Source organism: Muntiacus reevesi, chromosome 7 (assembly GCF_963930625.1).
Source record: "Muntiacus reevesi chromosome 7, mMunRee1.1, whole genome shotgun sequence".
Lineage (NCBI taxonomy): Eukaryota > Metazoa > Chordata > Mammalia > Artiodactyla > Cervidae > Muntiacus > Muntiacus reevesi.
Window position 1 is genome coordinate 94,638,335 of NC_089255.1, and position 20,900 is coordinate 94,659,234.

Here is a 20,900-nt window from a genome sequence, read left to right on the forward strand (position 1 = left end):
GAATTTCCTCTCTCCCAGCCCCCTCAACTTTGAATTGACAAACTGCCCAAACTTGAACAATTCTGGTTTGCCAGAGGTATATGCAGAGTCAGGGATGAAGGCCACATGTTTTACTAAACGGATCAGGAGGTAGAAGGCATTGCCAAGAAAGATTGTTTGGTGATCTTTTGCCCATAACCTCTGGCCAGATGGTGAGTCATCGCTCGGTGATGATCAGATGTGCGGCCCCAAAGCAACGCTGTAGCCACGTGTCTTCCCCCTGAAGCTGGAAAGCCTCCAAGGGCTGGTCGGTGCCAAAAAATAAAAAGAAAGGCAGGGGGCGGTTCTTACCTCTAAATCCAGGATTTGCTTGACTATGAATCATACTTGGGACATACAGGTGTGCAGAAACACAAAATGTTGAGACTATAGACTGAGTCCCGTTTGTATGTACCTTTTGACAAAAGAAAGTGCATGGATTTGATTGACTGTATTACACAATTCATTTATCTTGGAAACTGACCTGAAACGGTACCACTTTGGATTTGCCCTAAAGTCCCCATGGCATTCATCAGAGCAGAGTGGCAGAAGGACCTGAGTGCAGGAAACCCTAAGGCTTCTAGCAGCTTCCCTTTTAAAGCCTACTAACCTCTGTGAGCTCCTAAATCAAGCCTTAAAACAATGACTTAAGGAAGGTGTTAGGGAAATGCTTTGCACTTTTAAAGATAAGAAGATGGAGACTCTGAGGTAAGTGGACGTCTGAGGCCCTCATGAGTCAGTAAAATTATCCAGGAAAAACAAATAAATTTCCTTTGCTAACCCCAGCGGAAACCCTTTCTACCAGAAGGAATGATTTTATTGTGGTCATTCAGAGGGACAGATTTGCAAAAGCAGGACACAGCTGTCTTCTAAGTTTCCTGTAATTTTCCCAAACATCAAATTTGAAAATTTCCAGGAGGAGTTCAAAGGAGGAGAAAAGATAAACCTGTTCATTTAGGGGAAGTTAAATGGGTATCGTAATGCTAAAATATTAGCACAGTGATCCTTCTCTGGGATGAAAATGATTTAGTAAGGTCCTAGCTTAACGGAGAGATAGTAAGGGACTTTTCTGTCATGCTGCTCCAGAAATTGAGATCCTGGCTCTCTACTCCTCCACGGGGACTTATAAAGTATCTCCGTGTATTTTAAATGAGGGGAAAAAAAATACAAATACTCTGTCGGCAAATCCTTTCTCATTTCATGTCAATATCCACCCCTCCCATCATCCTGTGTTGACAGGACCGATTTGCTAAAGGAGAGTTTAACATTACAAACACCCTTTCATCAGCTTAAAAATTGAGGTGAGTCAATATTTACATCATGTTGCTGATCTTGAAAGTACATACCCTGTTTTCTGTCCTAATAAATAGCTGTCACTCTTGCCTCCATCAGAGCTTAGCGGAGAGTGGGTTTGCCTTCTCAGTGGTCTCTACATTCCGGGAATGATCTAATATTTCAGGTCTCTCCTGTGGCAGCAGGTCGATTTCTTTCTCTTGCTCTTTCTTATTGGTTTCCAATGACAGACCTTATAAAACCATTTAGGTCTGCTTAGAGAAAATAAAATCCATAAGCATGCTGGGTTTATCTTTCACCAGAAAGGCATGAAACCTAATGCTTCATGAGTGAAGATAAGCAGGATATGTATTATCTATTTTGCAATGCAATGTTAAGGACATATTTTTAGCCCAAAACACTGGATGGGCTATCATATTTCTAGTGCCTACCAGTGAAAAGGAGTCATATCAAACTGGGACAATGAAAAACTTTCATCCTTTCCCAGAGAGTCCATGACACCTGTACACTTGTCCACAACACTTCTTTCGTCCTGTAAGTGCGATCACTCCTTCCTGGGTAAGTTTGAGTATGTAATTACTCAGGGCACAGTTATTCCAATGGACACACATTGATCATAAAGGAATCTCAAGATTTTTTTTTTTAACTTGTTTTATTTTTCTTTGGTTGTTATTGCTGTTGGTTCAGGAGCACAGAAGAGTCTAGGACAGAAATGAGTACTCTTTTTGAACCACTTGCTTCTCAGACTGCGGAAAGCCAACCTCAGAAGAGCTTGGTAAGCACATCTGACCAAAAAAAAATAATAATAATAATAATAATAATAAGCAAATGGGACAGAAAGAGATAATTTGAAAAAAAACACAGAAGTGTTCTGAAATACTTGAAGGGATATTTGCTTCACAAAATGTGATTTAAGAACTCTGTGATAAAGAACAGTTGAGGGTAAGAGCTCTGTCCCCAAATTCACGCAGCCTCTCTGGAGGCAAAATAAGAAAAGTGAAAGTGAAAGTCGCTCAGTCATGTCTGACCCTTTGCGACCCTATGGACCATACAGTCCATGGATTCTCCAGGCCAGAATATGGGAGTGGGTAGCCTTTCCCTTCTCCAGGGGATCTTCCCAACCCAGGGATCAAACCCAGGTCTCCTGCACTGCAGGAGCCACCTGAGCCACCAGGGAAGCCCCAAAATAAGAAAGTGACATCAAAGCACATGGTCCTTTCCTGCATTCCACTGCTTCTCTCAGGCTATGCAAGAAAGACACGATCTACGAACACTCAACGGGCGTGCTCCTGCACCAGCTGGAGGGGAATTTGGGCCATAATGCTGCGATGCCGTAGACGGCAAGGTGACCCCTGCCCCAGACTCTGTGTGTGTCTGTGGGTGTGCGCGCGCGCACATGTGTGTGTGTGTGGGAGGAAGGGGATCAAGTTCCAGCTTGATTTCTTCTATTTCAAAAACTTGATGATGCCTTGCTTCTACGAAATGATCTTCATTCACTGACAAAACACAATGATAAAAAAAAAAAAAAACACGATATATTGACCTGTTCAAATGTCATTTTGTAAATATTAAGACCAAGTAAGTGCAAGGATTTTAAAATCAGCAGGTTCAAATAAAAGAAAACTAAATAAAGTATAAGAAAATGGGCAACCCTTGATGTCCTCTGAAATCCATCTCTGAGCTCAGTACCCCACACTGAAGTCTAACCAAAAAACATTTCCATCTGGCTGATGACTCAGCTCTTGCTATGGATTTAATGTCAGCAGGTATTTTTGAGTTATAAATGACACTGAAAGTCACTCTTTATGCCTTATCAATAACAGTGCCCAAACAACCAAGGTGAAAAGAAAAATTCTACAAATAGATTTGCAGGAGTTAAAAATCCTCAAATATAAGTGGGAAAGTGATTAAACCATCAATTATAAAGGACACTTTAATAATTATGTAAATACATAATCAATAATTAATTAGGCTATTGATTGGTTATCAGCCAGGTCAATTTCAGTCCTTGACCCCAATTTTTTTCTGGATATTTTCTCTTGTAAGATAGGACAAAGTTGTCTTTTTTCTTTCTCTCCATGATTCAAGGGTGCTGGTGAGAATTTTTTTTTTTAAGATCTTTTCACAGTTAATGGCTCCTTTGTTTTGTTGTAGCTTGGCACAGTGTATTAGCCATTATGTGATGAGTTTTTATTATTATAGTTTCTAAAGTATGAGAGGAAATGAGATAAATGATTAATGGCAGAGTAACTTAAAGCAAGATGGAATTATATGGAGTCATTGAAAAATAGATGGGAAATACAGCTTCCCAAGTGGAATTTGGTCCAGCTCCAAGGGTAACAGTCTTATCAAAGGTGCCACACAGCTTTATTCATGGTCCCAGCAGAAGGGGTTCCCGGCGTTCAATCTTGGCGACTCCACAATATCTTGTAGCAACAGGAAGCTTCTCAACCCTGGCACGTGATCGATCCTGTCTCAGAGGGAAGCTCTCTTTGCTCCCGAGCTAGCATCATTTTTATACATCAACTAGTTTTTATTTTGACTTTCTAAAACTGGAGGTCAGATCACTTCTACTTTGGAAATCTTCTTAGAGATCAGTTACATACACTTCAAATGAGGAAGGTTTTGTTTTGCTTTTCAGGGTTGCAAGATAGAGTTCGGTGTATTGATGTTGGTCATGGGACCAGAAGATATAAATTCTCATTTCCATTCTGGGATCACATTTACAGCAGAAGCAGAGGCTACTTCTTTATTTAAAATGCAACCCACTCTGCTCTGAGGGGGTTATTGCATTGTTGTGAAGATAAGTTGGCAAATGTGTAGGAGTGATTCCAGATGAGAGAAAGATAACCCAATCAACTAGATGAATGGAGCTCATAGCTTATTGTCTTATTGTCTTAAATATCAGACATTTTGAAGTACCAAACAGTTTCATTATTTTCCTTCCAAGAGTACAAGTGAATATTGTCTTCCATGACACTTGATTACCTAGCCCATTCCAAATCACAAAGAGTCAATATATAAATACATGATTTTTCCTCCAGTTCTCAATGAACTTATTCTGATCATAAAACAATAATGAATACCATTATTTTAAACTAATGGTACACTAATAATTACGGGGGAAATTTTTTGATGTTCTGCACACATATTTACTTGAATTCTCAAAAGAACAACATGAGACAGCTTTTATTATTATCATTATTTTTAAAAATGCTGAAACTGAAATCCTAGGTTAGCCCCTTGTCCAGGTGGCTTCCCTGGGACACAAATCCGTCATTTTATTGAAGTTATATTGCTTTTTAAGGAAAACATTTGGGGGTTCTCACTAAAAATACATTTCTGAAAGCCTCAAATGTCTCTTTAGCTAAGAATTCCCAAGGCAGCTCAAAGAATTTTGCAAGAAGCAAGCTGCTGATTCTCTTCCCTCAGCTTGCCATCAAGATGAAACCTTTCAGAGGAAAAGCTAAAAATAGAAAAGCATTTTTTCCCTACCCTGCCCTTCCTGCCTGCCTTCACCCTACTCCACTCCTTCACGCTGATCTTTAAGCAGCAAAAAACAAATGGGATCAATCTGGATGTTCTTTCCTAGGAGAAATTCTTCAAGCCAGAAAGAAAGATGATAAAGATTAACCATGTGCTGTGGAGGCAAGTTCAATAGAGACAGAGATTAAGTTAAAGCTTAACAAGGACATAAACACCATGTTTGCCAAGCAACACACACAGATAAACAAGGAGACACAGAAAGAGCCCCATGATAGACTAGCTTCTCCAGAATAAAACTAGACTGCTCTAATCATGTCTGTGAAAAGAGGCCACATTTCCTAATAGCTTTTCCATTCATACATAGTTTAAGAAATTGATTTTATTGAAGTATAGTTGATTTACAATGGTGTATGAATTTCTGTATGTATGCAGCAAAGTGTACGTACATATATTAATACATCCTTTTCATTATTCTTTTCCATTATAGTTTATCACAGGACACTGAATACAGTTGCTTGTGCTGTATAGTACCACCCTGCTGTTTGCCCATTCTATATGTAGCGCATTTTATGTTTTAATATAATTGCTTTACAATGCTGTCGGCTTCTGTGTATAACGGGGTGCATCTTCACACATATACTTTTAAAGAAATAACTGTGCAGCGCCGAGTACCTTCGTACTGTGCAGAGTTGATAAATTCTGCTCACAGTCTGGACTCTGGTCAGCTCACAGACAGCTTCCCGGGATCACCTTTTGGTCCCCCTTCACGGCGCGCTGGCTGAAATTCTCCCCAGGGACAAGCCAGCGCAGGGCCGGGGGCCCTCCAGGGAAAGGCTGCCTGGGCTTACGGGCGCGCAGGCCACGGAGGACGCAGCTCTTCAGCAAAAGCCTGGGTGTGGCTTCGCGGGTGCTTGCTTCCTGCTCTCTGGAGAGCGCGGGGCGCGGCAGAGACGGTCTGCAAGGTGAGGTCGCCGTCACCGCTGTGCCGCGGGGAGCGGGCGTGGAGGTCGGGACGCGGGCGGGCGGGGGCCGGGAGCGGAGGGACGAGCGGCGGGCAGCCGGCACGCGCACCCGCAGGGACCGCGGCTGCCCTGCGGTGAGTCGCCGCAGAGAGGAAACTCAAGCCCGGAGCGAGGACCGCGACCGTCCTAACTCACTGCTTCCCGCCTGTTTACAGAACTGGGGTATTATACACGCTGTTAAACCGATACCTTCATTACATGCATGGTGCCAAGTTATGGCTGTCACGAGGGGCGTAAATCTGATCTCTCTGACATTCTCTCAACGAGAGCGTTTTGTTAGGACAGTCTTGAATACAATTGTGGTGACAAAAAGAGGATCTGCAATACAAAGGTTTACTTTACCAGTAAATAAATGCTGCAACTCTTCTCTACCCTGCTGCCAGTGGATGTGAATTTTAGAAAGAATGCAGTATAATCAGGTGTCAGGTTCTGAAGGAAATATATTTGCAGAATTTTTAAATGAAGCTCTCTCTCTCTCAGCTAATTTAATAGCTAGTTCATTTTTACAGCCAGTGTAGCAAAGATAGATTCAATTAGGACTTCTGGAAATTCATTAATAGATATATATGTAGATTATGTAAATATATATATATATATATATATGGATGTGAATGTGAATGTTGCTCAGTCGTGTCCGACTTTGTGACTCCATGGACTATGCTGTTCATGGAATTCTCCAGGCCAGAATACTTGAGTGGCTATCTTTCTCTTCTCCAGGGGATCTTCCCAACCCAGGAATTGAACTGGGGTCTCCTGAACTGCAGGCAGATTCTTTACCAACTGGGAAGCCCTTGCATATCTACATATGTATACATATGTGTGTGTGTGTGTATATATATATATAGTCACATAAGCACAGTGATGGTCTTTGGAGTAAGCAGTTCTAATTGTTTCTCCACCAGATATTTGCAGTAACTGACTGGCTCGTGTTAAAGCACAGCCAGTTTTCCTTACAGCCTTATCACTGTCAGAGTCCACCATCAGCCTCACCCATCATAAACCTTCTCTGACTGTATTTGCAGCTTCCAAGCTACTGCTTTTAAGTAGGCATATGCACACAGGACTGTAAGCAACCTGTCAATGATATAAATAAAATATATTTGATCTTCTCCTAGATTACTTTAAGGTATTAAAAAATAAGTACACACGCTTATGGTGCATATTACTATTAGTTTGCGGTTCCAAATTCATCATACAGCCTCACTACTGCATTATATGGGAGGAAGAACTTAACTGTGGAATCCCAGAGAGAATCAGTAAGGCTTATTTAGGTTAAAAAAAAAAGGAAAAAAAGAAACTATTTAGGACATTCTCATTAAGACCTATGTGGAAATGTCCTAAATAGTTCTTTACATAAACTGGTCCATATTATTTCCTGTCAAAACTGCAAACATACCAGGATACTCCTTACCTGAACTTTGAAGCTATTAAAATAGGTAACAAAAATATTTCTGGAATAATAAACTAGAAAATTACATTGGTGAGGTAAACAGGGGACTGGGGTGGGAAAGAAAATTTTTTGGTATACTCTATTATACCTACAAATTTTAATTCATGTGAATGCATCATCTGGCTGTAAACTAAGCATTTTAAATTTTTATTGGCAACATTTACGATATTTTTAAACTTATAAACTGAATCTTGGTAGGGATGCGATGTACTGAAGTTATAATTATTCATTGTATCTCAAAAACTCATTTTGGAGATTGCTATCTTAGCAGAAGTATAGTAAGACTATTCCTTATTTGGAGAAGAAGCATCCCCCTCAGTTCGTGGAGAAGATAGACATAATGTCCAATAAGCTAGTCACTATTACACATATGCAGTTGTGTAGTTTCATCATTTGAAATGTGGTTAGTCCAAATTGAGATATGCTGAAATTATAAAGTGTATACTTTGGATTTCAAAGACTCAGTAAAAATAAAGAATTAAAAGTATCATATTAATATTTTTATTAATTACATATGGAAATTATACTATTTTAATATATTGGATTAAATAAAAACATTTAAATTAATTTCATTTGTTTCCTTTTAGGCTTTAATGTGGCTATAATAAAACTAAAACTTACATAGTCTGACCTTGCAACCCATGGAATGCAGCATGCCAGGCTTCTCTGTCCTTTACTGTCTCCTAGAGTTTGCTCAGATTCATGTCCACCGAGTCAGTGATGCCATCCGACCATTTCATCTTCTGTCACACCCTACTCCTCCTGCCTTTAATCTTTCCCAGCATCAGGGTCTTTTCCAGTGAGTTGGCTCTTTGTATCAGGTTGTCAAAGTATTAGGGCTTCAGCTTCAGTATCAGTCCTTTCAATGAATGTTCCCGTGTATTTCCTTTAGAATTGACAGGCTTGATCTCCTTGCCATTCAAGAGACTCTCACGAGTTTTCTCCAGCACCATAATTCAAAAGCATCAATTTTTTGATGCTCAGCCTTCTTTATGGTCCAACTCTCACATCCGTACATGAGCACTTAGCCCCTATAATTTTTATGAACATGGCAGGCCCTTGCATGTTTTGTTTTGTTTTATTTTTTCCCAAGAAGACTAGAGAATCGAGATCTTTGAGTATATGTCCTTTCAGATGTCTTCAAGTGTCAAGGTTTCATATTTTTGGTTTCTATTTTCAAATAAAGTCCTAACCTTGACATCACTTATTTGTCCTATTTGGGCATTTAATTCTTTGTGAAATTCAAATACTTTGACTGGTAAATCTGAGGCTTGATCCTTGATTTTTTTCTGCTAGAAGAAATGAAACTTCTTCTGCATGCATTCCAAGTCTGTGGTGTACCTGACTTTCAAGTTCTATGTTATTTCCTTAGTTCTTTCTTCATCTTTATGTAGAACATCCAGTGGTGCTTAGTAATAAACATCTACCATCTTATATTTATAGCTGCTCTTTTCTCATTCCATCTCAACTATCTGATATTTCATGTCCAGCAGCACATTCCCTCCTATCTATATATCCTCTCAACTCACCACTGGCCAGTATTTACCATCAGAAGGCCACTTCATGACAGAGGCAACCTGCGCTCCGCCCCCCACCATGATAGGTCCTTCATCACCCGCTGGGCTGTAAGTGACTTAATCAAATGCCCCTTTGGTCTCCTGCTGACTTGGATCACCCTCAGTTCCCTACACTGCCTGGTAAGTTCTCCGGGAGCAGATGAAATGGAGTCTAATGTGTCAGCATTAATGAAGCATCAATATCTGTGGAAAGAACAGGACAGGAGAAATACGGGAAATAGGAAAAAAGTTAAACGCCCAGGCAGGCTGACACAGCCTGGGGGAATCTAGTGGGCACTCCAGAAGAAGATGCTATCACTCTGCCTGGCTCAGCTGTGGACTGTCACTGTCCTGGAAGGACTTGAGCTTGGAAAAGGCAGCTCTCCGGGGCTTCCCTCATAGCTCAGCTGGTAAAGAATCTGCCTGCAATGCAGGAGACCCAAGTTCGATCCCTGGGTCTGGAAGAGCCTCTGGAGTACAGATAGGCTACCCACTCCAGCATTCTTGGGCGTCCCTTGTGGCTCAGCTGGTAAAGAATCCACCTGCAATGTGGAAGACCTGGGTTCTATCCCTGGGTTGGGAAGATTCCTTGGAGAAGGGAAAGGCTACCCACTCCAATATTCTAGCCTGGAGAATTCCATGGACTGTACAGTCCATAGGGTCGCAAAGAGTCAGACACAACTGAGTGACTGTCACTTTCACAGGAGCTGAGGCAGACCCTGAAATTGCTGAGAATATGGAGAGATTTCTTGACAACACACCCCCTAGCAGGGTAGCAAGTCCTTCCCTGATCCCAGGAGGAGGACATCTCTGTGCCTGCCGTACGTAGCAAGCACTCATCTAGAGCACACACACAGAGACACACGCAGACACACACAGAAGGTAAACCTCAAGAACCGACAACTTCATTCAGAAGGAGCCTTGAGTGTTTAAATTGCCTCGCAGTCTCTCTTTGAGCTCTAGCACATTGACTTTCAAAGTTTGAGGTTTTGGATGACTGTCATTCTACCTGTTACTCTACCTGCTATATTGAAGAATCAGCAAAGTTAATTAGGTTTTTGGCTGGAGAAGTGAATAAAGTTGTCCGTGTGGATGGATGTCATCCTGCCAGTATTAGCTGATGTGACAGTGATAGCTACCTGCCTCCAGGGCATCTGTTCAGCTGCTGCTTTTATCATCTGGACTAGCCTGGCCAGAGACACTCGCATGCCCTTCACCAGGAGGTGGGAGATGCCCCCAGGTTCTTATTTTAAAAAGCAGAGGGCTTCTAACAGAATAGTCTAACCAATATATCAATTGTCATACATTTGCAAAAATTCAAAATGTGTTTCTTTCAAAATTCAGAATCACATTTGTTGATGCTTCTGAGCCTGGAAAACAATTTTAGGCACTAGAGAGAAATGAGGGATGAGAAAAAAGATAATTTTACTCTTCACTGCCCGCGACTCAGAGGGTTAAGTCCCATATAACTGAAGATTTTGTGACTCTTTCTTCTGGGACTGTGTGTGGAAGTCGTGTCCAACTCTTTGTGACCGGTGGACTGTCACCCGCCAGGATCCTCTGTCCATGGGATTCTCCAGGAAAGAACACTGGAGTGGGTTGCCATTTCGTTCTCCAGGGGATCTTCCCAACCCCGGGATCGAACCCAGGTCTCTTGCATTGCAGGCAGACTCTTTACCGTCTAAGCCACCAGGGAAGTTTCTTTCTTCTGAGGTCTACCAAAAATAGCTATAATGCACACAATTTCTTAAGTGGACTATGTGCCTGTCATTTTATATACTTGATTTTTTGTTTTCCAAAAATAACCCCACGAAGTGTATGTAGACAATCTTAGACCCGATAATAAAATTGCCCAGGGTGCCATGAGTCATGTGCTATTAGAGGTAGCCACTCTGCCAGACGGTTAGCCAGATGACATCCTTGCATTTGAAGTAGAAAGTGAAGCATATTAAGATTAAACAGTAAGTCCACATTCGTGTTAAAATGTTAGTCCTTACAACAATCCTTTACTTTGGGTGGGGAAACATTTTATCCCTATCTTAAACATGAGGAATTTAAGGTTCCTAAGATCAAAATGGCTTGCAGAAGATAATATGTTTAGTCATCTAAAGATATAAAAGTTAAATCCAAATGTATATGTTGCCTTCTTTTTTTTCCCCGAAAAGGCAGTCACAAATCTCGCATAGGAAAATATTATCTGTAAGCTTCTAATAAAACCAGTAAGTCCTAATTGCATATTACCAAACCATCCAAACAATCTTCCACAAATAATGAATTTTGTTTGAGGAAATTAAAACATGGTTTATTGGAAAGGGCATTCAGCTGAGCAATAATGCCTGAATTCCAAGCATGGTTTCTCTCGCAAATTCCCCTGAATTTGTTGCTGTGACTACTGTTGCCGCTGCAAATGTCAGAGAGGGTTACAGAGCTGGCCCTGTGTAGAGGCGCTCAGCTCCGCGCTCATACATGGCTGTGTGCTCCTCTCTAAAGTCCTGGGAGTTGGGGGTCATCGTCTCCTTTTTCTAGATAGCCAAATGGAATCCTAGAGAAATTCATTGCTCAAAGCCAAATAATATAGCTAGTCATTAAAAAGCTGGTTCTGTGAAATCATAGCCATGGATTTTTTCTTTTTTTTTTAATACCAGCTCAGTCACTTATGAGCTTTGTGAATTTGAAAAAGTTACTTAACCTTTCTGGTCTCCGTTTTAAATGATAGAATTTGGATCGGATAGTCCCTAAGGATACTCCAACTCTGAGAGGCTTTGTTTTTTGGCATTGATTTCAATTTAGAAGGGCCCTTGTGTTACTGGGCTCCTGTGGGACCTCCAGCAATTTGATTGTAACTCACAGCATCAGGAGCTGCTTAGAAATTAATTTCTCTGTATTGGTGTTTATCTTTCTGGCTCACTTCACTCTGTGTAATGGGCTCCAGTTTCATCCACCTCATTAGAACTGATTCAAATGAATTCTTTTTAAAGGCTGAGTAATATTCCGTAGTGTATATGTATCACAGCTATCTTATCTATTCGTCTGCTGATGGGCATCTAGGTTGCTTCCATGTCCTGGCTATTATAAACAGTGCTGCGATGAACATTGGGGTGCACGTGTCTCTTTCAGATCTGGTTTCCTCAGTGTGTATGCCCAGAAGTGGGATTGCTGGGTCATATGGCAGTTCTATTTCCAGTTTTTTAAGAAATCTCCACACTGTTTTCCATGGTGGCTGTACTGGTTTGCATCCCACCAACAGTGTAAGAGGGTTCCCTTTTCTCCACACCCTCTCCAGCATTTATTGCTTGTAGACTTTTGGATAGCAGCCATCCTGACTGGCGTGAAATGGTCCCTCATTGTGGTTTTGATTTGCGTTTCTCTGATAATACCAATACAGTATACTAATGCATATATATGAAATTTAGAAAGATGGTAATGATAGCCCTGTATGTGAGACAGCAAAAGAGACAGAGATGTATAGAACAGACTTGTGGACTCTGTGGGAGAGGGTGAGGGTGGGATGATACGGGAGAATGGCACTGAAACATGTAAATCATCATATGTGAGATGAATCGCCAGTCCAGTTTCAATGCATGATACAGGGTGCTCGGGACTGATGCACTGGGATGACCCAGAGGGATGGGATGGGGAAGGAGGTGGGAGGGGGTTTCAGGATGGGGAACACATGTACACCCATGGGGGATTCATGTCAATGTATGGCAAAACCAATACAATATTGTAAAGTAAAAAAAAATAAACAAATAAATAAAACTGAGATTAAAAAAAAAGAAAGAAATTAATTTCACTCCCAGCAAGTTTCATGTTCCATGAATAGACTCCCTTTTCTCTTAGAGTCACCCATCATGAGCCTAAGAGCAATGGGAATTAATCTAATTGTCCAGGAGTGTACAGTGGTGTGGGAGTGGTAAGGTTTGCTGGGCAGGGGCCACAGAGGTGGAATGGTATTAATTCTCACATATACTTGGTATTATCTTCCATTCCACTTGCTGTGAGCTTCCATTCTTTCATTTCTGAGAGCTCAACACTTCCCCCCACCCCCCTTTTTTTTTATTGGTTTTAAGCTTCATTTTCTGTTAAATGACCTGAAGGAAGCTCTGAAAGGGGGCCAAGAAGACAAAAAAGAAAAAAAAAAAAAAAAGATAAAAAGACACTAAAAATTAGTTTGCTATCAATGATCAGACTATGAATTATTTCCTTTCTATTTCTGATAAGACCCATAAAGTCATTTAGAAATTACAAGGCTTAGACAGTCATTCAACTTTTGATTATTAACATGCCCACCTTGAGTCTGGTGAACATGGAGAAAGTGGATTTTGAGCCATTGTAATCACTCATAATGAATGGAATTGCATGCATATTTCAGAAATAAACTAAAAGTTAGGAAGATATTTCTAAGTGTATTGCATTCCAAAATTCTAAAGTGATCTCCAAAGAAAATTCTTAGTATACTGTAGAGTTTGGGGTTTCGTGTCTGAGTGGGTTTGAATCCCAGCTGTAGCTGGAATTTGTGGACCTTCAGTAAACAGCCTCTTCAGTGACATCTGGAGAAGGGAATGGCAACCATCTCCAGTATTCTTGTCTGGAGAATCCCATGGACAGAGGAGCCTGGCAGGCTACAGTTCATGGGGACGCAAAGAGTCGGACCCTACTGAGCCACTAACAGTTCACATTCAGTGATATCAGAGTAAGAATATTCACAATAAAAAGCTTTCATGAGGATTAAAGGAATTAACATTTATAAAGTGTGTCTACAGAATATGATGAAATGAGGGTCCTAGTAATTCTTGATTTCCTTCATTAAAGGGAAAGATAAAATTTAATTTCTGATGCCTTATTTTTTCAGTGAATGAGAACTGCAGGTCAATATTTATATTGGAGAGAATAATACTCTTGAATGACCCTGAGAAGAAAAAAAGAGCTTTGCTTCCTTTCCGTTTAGAATTGCCATACAGGAATCACTGGACAGATTCATTTGAAATAAGGACTTTCATACCTGAGCCACTGCCCAGAAATTATGGCACCACTTCTGGGAAGTTTCGAAAACACTTTGAACTTAACTTTCTAACGTTGCCTTGCATTCTGTACCGCTGGGCCCCTCTGCACATCCATGACTTGGCTGGAGCTGATGCTGGCCATGCCAGCATACTTTCAAAGTGATCAAGGCATAGAGCCTTGAAAATTTCATGAGATTCTGTTTTTGTGAGATTTCCAGATTTAAACCAAGCTTTACAGATCCCAATAGGATGCATAATTCAGAAAAAAAACAACAACAGAGAAAGCCTACCGACCCTAAGATACAACGGTTGATATGCTTAATTCAGGTTGAATTAGGGACTGATTGGAAGTGTGACTTCTTGCTTCACCCTTAGTGGAGAAAATCTCTGATTGTTTTATAGGATTGCCTTTTAAATTAACAGTAGTAGAAAGTCCCTAGAAACTGGAACAGAAGAATATCTGGCAGCACTAATAAAGAGTTTGAATCAAGTCCCAGACTAAATCAAAGTAGGTATGTGTTATCCTGGATTAACCATAAATTTTCTTGCTTTCATGCCTTTGTAATGAGGTACTAATCAAGACATATAGACTCAGTGGTTTCTTTTTTCAGCATTTATTTAAATTATGTTAAATAAAGTACTATTTCCTACTTTTTATTATTATTATTATTTATTTATTTTTAATCTTTACAATATTGTGTTGGTTTCTGCCATACAACAATGCAAATCAGCCATAATTATGCATACATCTTCTCCCTCCAAAACCCCTCCCCTCCCACCTCCCCCGACTCCAGGCCGTCACAGAGCACCAGACTGGACTCTGTGATCCACAGCAGCTTCTTACCAGCTCTCCCTCTAACACTGAGAGTGTGTAGATGTTGATGCTTCTTTTCCCATTTGCCCAACTCTCTCCCTCCCCCACTATGTCCACAAGTCAAAGAGAAAAACAAACATAGGATAGTAACTCATTTATGTGGAATCTAGAAAAATAGAATTGTTGAACCTATTTGCAAGGAAGGAATGGAGACACTATTTCTTATTTTGCTTGTCTACTGTTTTAATGTTGAATACAGCATGTTCAAACACCAATGATAATAAAGTTTACTGTTTTTTTTTCATCAGTCACTCCTGAAAATATCTTGCCTATTCAACAACATTGATTGTGTAACAGCTAATCCGTTTCCTCATTTGTGATTAGACATATAAATATCAATCAGAGTTTCTGCACAACATGAGATATCCAACATGGCACATTGATCTGATCCAAACCTAGGCAAAAGGAAAGAAACATGTTGATCTACTTAACCTAGAGCAGCAGCATTATAGAATAATGTTCAGTTGCTGCCAGATTTCTAAAAACTTTGGAAGCAAAAAATCCACTTGACTCTCTCTACTACTTTATAATGAGGGTTTCCAGGCTGAGGACCATTATTTCATTCATAAATTCATCCATGTATTTGTTCAGAAAACAATTTTTCATCTTGTATCACATACTAGGTACCAGATAGAGGCACAGTATATCCTTTATCTGATGTATTTGCCAGCATAGATTCATATGGAAACACTGAAGAATGAATCTTAATATAAATATTCAAAAAATGGGTTCACTTGTCATAAAAATAAGGTATTCTTTGTATAGCCAATTTTTGACACTGATATTTCTTATGTCCTTCAGTTCAGTTCAGTTCAGTCGCTCAGTCGTGTCTGACTCTCTGTGACCCCATGAATCACAGCACGCCAGGCCTCCCTGTCCATCACCAACTCCCGGAGTTTACTCAAACTCTTCTCCATCGAGTCGGTGACACCATCCAACCATCTCATCCTCTATTGTCCCCTCATATCTTCACTCGTTTTGAAAAAAATATCATTTTCCAAACATTTGAGACTATTTGAAAATGGATAAAGAAGGTTGATATGGCTCAGGATGGTCTTAAACAAAAACAGGTGTGTGACAATCTGACACGAGACACCTCTTCTGATGTGCTTGTGTTTGCCACCATCACTTCACCACTGTCACCATAAGTAAGAGCATCTATGTCTCATGATGGATATGCCATCCTGTATACACACTTTGCTGTCATCGCTGTTGCTGTTGTTTAGCCACGAAGTCGTGTCTGACTCTTTGCCCCCGCCTGGACTGTAGCCTCCCAGGCGCCTCTGCCCATCTGATTTCCCCAACAAGCAATCTGCACTGGGTTGCCATTTCCTTCTCCAGGGGATATCCTTGACCCAAGAATCAAACCCACATCTCCTGCATTGGCAGGCAGATTCTCTACCACTGAGCCACCAGGGAAGCCCATATACACACTACTATATACAAAAGATAGCTAATAAGAACCTACCGTCTAGCACAGGGAACTGTATTTGGTGCTGTGTAATGACCTATATAGGAATGGAGTCTAGAAAAGAGTGGATATGTATATAAACGAGCTTTCCTGTTGACTCAAATGGTAAAGAATTCACCTGCAAAGCAAGAGACCTGGGTCAGCATGTATGTGTGACTGATTCACTTTACTGTACAGCCAGAAACTAGCTCAACATTGTAAATCAATAAAAAGTTAATTTAAAAATCATATTTGAATCCTAACAAGTAAATAAATAAAATTATTCTAATTAGATTAAAGTATAAAAGGGGTAAAAATTGAACAATATGTCTAGGAGGTTAAATACAAAGTTGTTTTTTTTTTCCAGTGGTTGGTAGGAGGATGTTAATCCTCTATTGGCATTGGTTAGTTGCTCATATGCAGCCTTAAGGATCTAAGACTTTAGCTTCCACAATTAATAGAATAATCTTAGGAGAAAAAGGCCAAGATTTGGAGGCAACAGGCTTGAATTTGGGTCCCAACTTCATTCATGATTAGCTTCATGACTTTGGCCAAGATAGTTTCATCTTTATGTCTCAGAACCATTATCTGGAAAATGGGGATATACACATAGCCCTTCTTCCCAGACTCAGACTCTGAGCATCAGAAATGTTATCATGTGACTATTAACTGGTCAAGGGTTGATTTGGGGGGAAAAAAAAATTCCCTTCCAAGCCCGTGAGGAAGGGCAGAATGAATGGAAAGATGACGGAAATTTATCAGGATAAAGGATGAATAACACCCAGGTATTGACACAGAAAATCCTAAAAGCTCAGGATCTTAACACAGCATAGTTGTACCGCACACACCTGCCACAACCCAACCCTCCAATAGATTTGGAGGAAGGGAGGTCTTTTTCCTAAATGGCATTTGTGGCCCTCGGAACCACAGATGGATTTTCTGCATCTGGCTTGCCAGAGAGTGAAAAGAGATGTTAAGCCAAAGAATCTCATAGGGAATTTGGGGCCAGGTCAGGAAGTGGTATATAATCACTCTTCCCACTTTCTCCTTCCTAGAGCTAATGCTGAAGACCACCCTCCCCAAAATATGTGCTCTGAAAAATGCAGACCTTCACTGACTCCATCAAATAACAGGAAAAAATAATCATGACTACAAAGCATCAACTAATCTACAAAAATCTCCTGAAAGGATGAAGCTTACTAATGGAATCCAGAAGTATTTCTGAGGACAAAAGAGTTATACACAGTTTAGTGTCTAAATTGTGGATCACAGAAGTTATTTTCGTTTTATAATTCCTGGATACCTAGATGTTAATTATGATAGCAACAGGAGGCTTCCAGTTATTATCTAAGGAAAGCATGTGCTTACTAATTAAAATGAAAAAAACAAACAAAAAGCTCAGGTTAGCACTAATTAAACAAGGCAATTTAATATCATTTGAAAATTACTGCTTTTATTGCAAGCTCAGGTTTATTTGTCTTGATTAATGCAAAATTAGAGGCTGACTTATACTTTTCCTGTACATATTTGTTTGGTTGACAGAATCTCCCAAATACAGAATTCCCTGAAGGAAATATTAAAAAAATAAACTTGTAAAGTGGTAGTGAATGATCATCCTAGATATAATCATTAGACATAATAGGAAATCAAATTTGAATTAAGTAAGATGTATTTTTGTGGGTGACCCTTCACCATTTATTCTAATGGTGATCCTCAAAGGTTGATTGAAATTGTTGAGTGGATCTTCAGTATTGACCAAATCAGGCAGAGAATCAACAGAAACAAACATGTCCTTAATCACTACGACCTAAACACTGACCCTTTCTTTGAAGTCAGAGGAGTAAATGAATTCAACTGGTGGTGAAAATGAGGTACTGAAACTCTACTAATTTCATTGGCCATTTTACCCACTCATGCTGAAATCCAAGTTTTCAGTTTTACATAAGAGAAAATAGAAGTTCATACAAGAAAAGGGACTTCCTGGTTAAAAGAAAAAAAAAATGCTTTCTGATATTCTAGCCCAAGCTCTTTCCATATTGCATGGAACATATATAAGACTCAGAAATCTGTTCATCATTCATTGGCCAATGTGATGCCTAAATCCAGACCTAGAGAAGTCATGATCCCTATCACCCTCTCAGAACTATAAAGAGATAAGAAAAACAGCTCACGGAATGAATTAAGAAGTCAGAGGAAGTGGGCTCAAGGAGAATTACTTTTTATCACAATACAACTTATTTTACTTTTTCTTCCTTTTAAAAAACAATCATTCCTTAGTCAAGTGGGGCAAATATGTCCATGTTCTTTTTTCATGCAAGCATGCAGTAGGTCAGGAGCGCCTTCTAAAGCAGAAGTTGAAAAGCAGTGGCTCTATGACCATTAGACAATGCTTTTCATTTAATTTTTGTCCACATTCAAATTAGTTACCAAAATTGAAAAATTGGGAGATTTCAGAGAAAGACAAAGGAACAAACAAACCTGGATTTCTGGCTTCTTTTGAGAAACGGGATGGTCTAAGAACTCTGTCAGCATTTCTGGAGCCGAGTGGCAGGGAGGACGTCCCCTCTGCAGTCCAGCTGAGCACCGACTGCTCCCTAATTATTTACCTGCCTCTGGAGCCCAGGATCCCCAGGCACTCTCCTCCATCCGCCCTAATCCACGAGTGTATCACTTGCTCAGTCTCTGGAGGCGTGTGAGTTAATTTCTGTCTGAGACACTGCGGTGTACCATCAGGTCAGATCAGAGGACTGAAACCTGGACGTTTTCCTTTCCATCTCTGCAGCTTCATAAGAGTAAATGTATCTCCCAGTGACATCATCTGTAAAATATACGGTTACTTCTATTTTATAATGTTTCTCTGATTTCCCAATAACAGGTAGAGAACCTTGATTCACAGGAGATGCTCTGTAAGTAAACTCCATTCCCATTCCAAAATGTCCCTGCTTCAATCAGCAAATATTCCAAGATAATTTATTAAGTTACTGCAGTTTTCAAAGTACTTAGCAGTGCTTTAGCAATGATTCTGTTCTAGTTGATAGCATTAATCAGATTTATGTAAGTTTAGAAATAATAATAACAGCCAACATAAAGCCAGTATGTGTAGCATGTGTGTGCTCAGTTGCTGAATCCTGTCCAACTCTTAGCGACCCCATGGACTGTAGCCCACCAGGCTCTTCTGTCCATGGAATTTCCCAGGCAGGAATACTTGAGTAGGATGGCATTTCCTTCTCCAGGGCATCTTCCTAACCCAAAGATCTAATCCATGTCTCTTGTGGTTTCTGCATTGGCAGGCGAATTCTTCACCTCTGAGCCACCTGGGAAGTCCCACATGTAGCATATCAGAAGCTCTTTTAAACACAGAAACATTTTGTAAATGTTAAATGATATAATTCTTATATTATTTAAAAATATGGTCATTTGTGATTTTCTTGACATTCTTGCATCGAATAAAACATGGGGGTGGTGGTGAGTTTAGTCAATTTAAAGTTCACTTGAAAAAATATCATAAATAAAAGCATGGCATATCTGCATTTGGTTATAATAAATGTGTGATGATTGTCATCTAAAAGATAATCGTTAAAAAAATGCCAGTTTAGGAGGTTGATATCTGAGTAGTCTACCATCACATTTAGAGCTCAAATTTTTAACCTCAACAGGTGCTAACACAAAAAGGTGTTGCAGACCCAACACTTACTCGCTAATGGCCAAGCTGTCAGTAATTTAACTTCTCTGTTGTAAATGTATTTCTCTCATTGCCTTTCTTTGGTCAGTGCTTATTTACACTGAGAACATTACCAGCACAACACACCTGTTCATTCCAGGAGACAGGTGGCTTAAAAAAGCAAATGAGCCTAGCTCCTGTGACATTTTGTTAAAAAATAAATAATGCAAAGAAAGATCTCTGATGGCTCACGAAGTCTTGCTAATCAGGCAGATGTCCTCTGTGTAGTTCCTTGGGGCCCAAAATGCAAATATTGGTATGCTGATAATCACTGAACCCTAGTCTCTGTAATTGTTTCTATCTTCATTATCTTCTATTATTCCCCATAAAAAAATCCATTTTTAGGTAAGAAATCTGATACACGTAATACAACTGATATCAAAGGTTTAATGGCCTTGCCATCAATAAATTGAATTAAATCTCTCCTTAGCAGTAATGATTCCTCAGACAGGGCAACAGATAATAAGACCATAGCACTAGAATATTCAGTGGATGATTCTTACCCACTGAAACTTAACATTATGGCTAATTGGTCATTGCTAGCTATTCTTTTAGATGTATTGGTTATGTCTCCCCATAAATATCTCAATTCCAGCTTACTTGCTTAAGAGAATGTCTTTATTGGCAGCATGATACATCATTAAACTATACAATAGGGCACCATCTTTCAACTTAGACAGTGCTAAAGAGCATATCTTGTCAGATGGTCTAGTAAAAAAGCAGTACCCACGTTACCACTCAGTATGACTAATACAAAACACAAGTTACGACTGTGAAAATGTCTTTTGCCAATCTTTACCTCAAGCATTTTTCTTTTTCATTTTTCTTTTGCTTCCCTTTAATTTTCCAGTAGGCTCTTAAATTATGTCCCAGCAAAGTCATGACTTTTTCTCTTCGTTATATGATTTGTTAGGTTTAGTCACTAAGTCCGACTCTTATGCGACCCCAAGCACTGTAGCCTAGCCTGGCTCCTCTGTCCAAGGGATTTTCAAGGCAAGAATATCGGAATGGGTCGCCATTTCCTTCT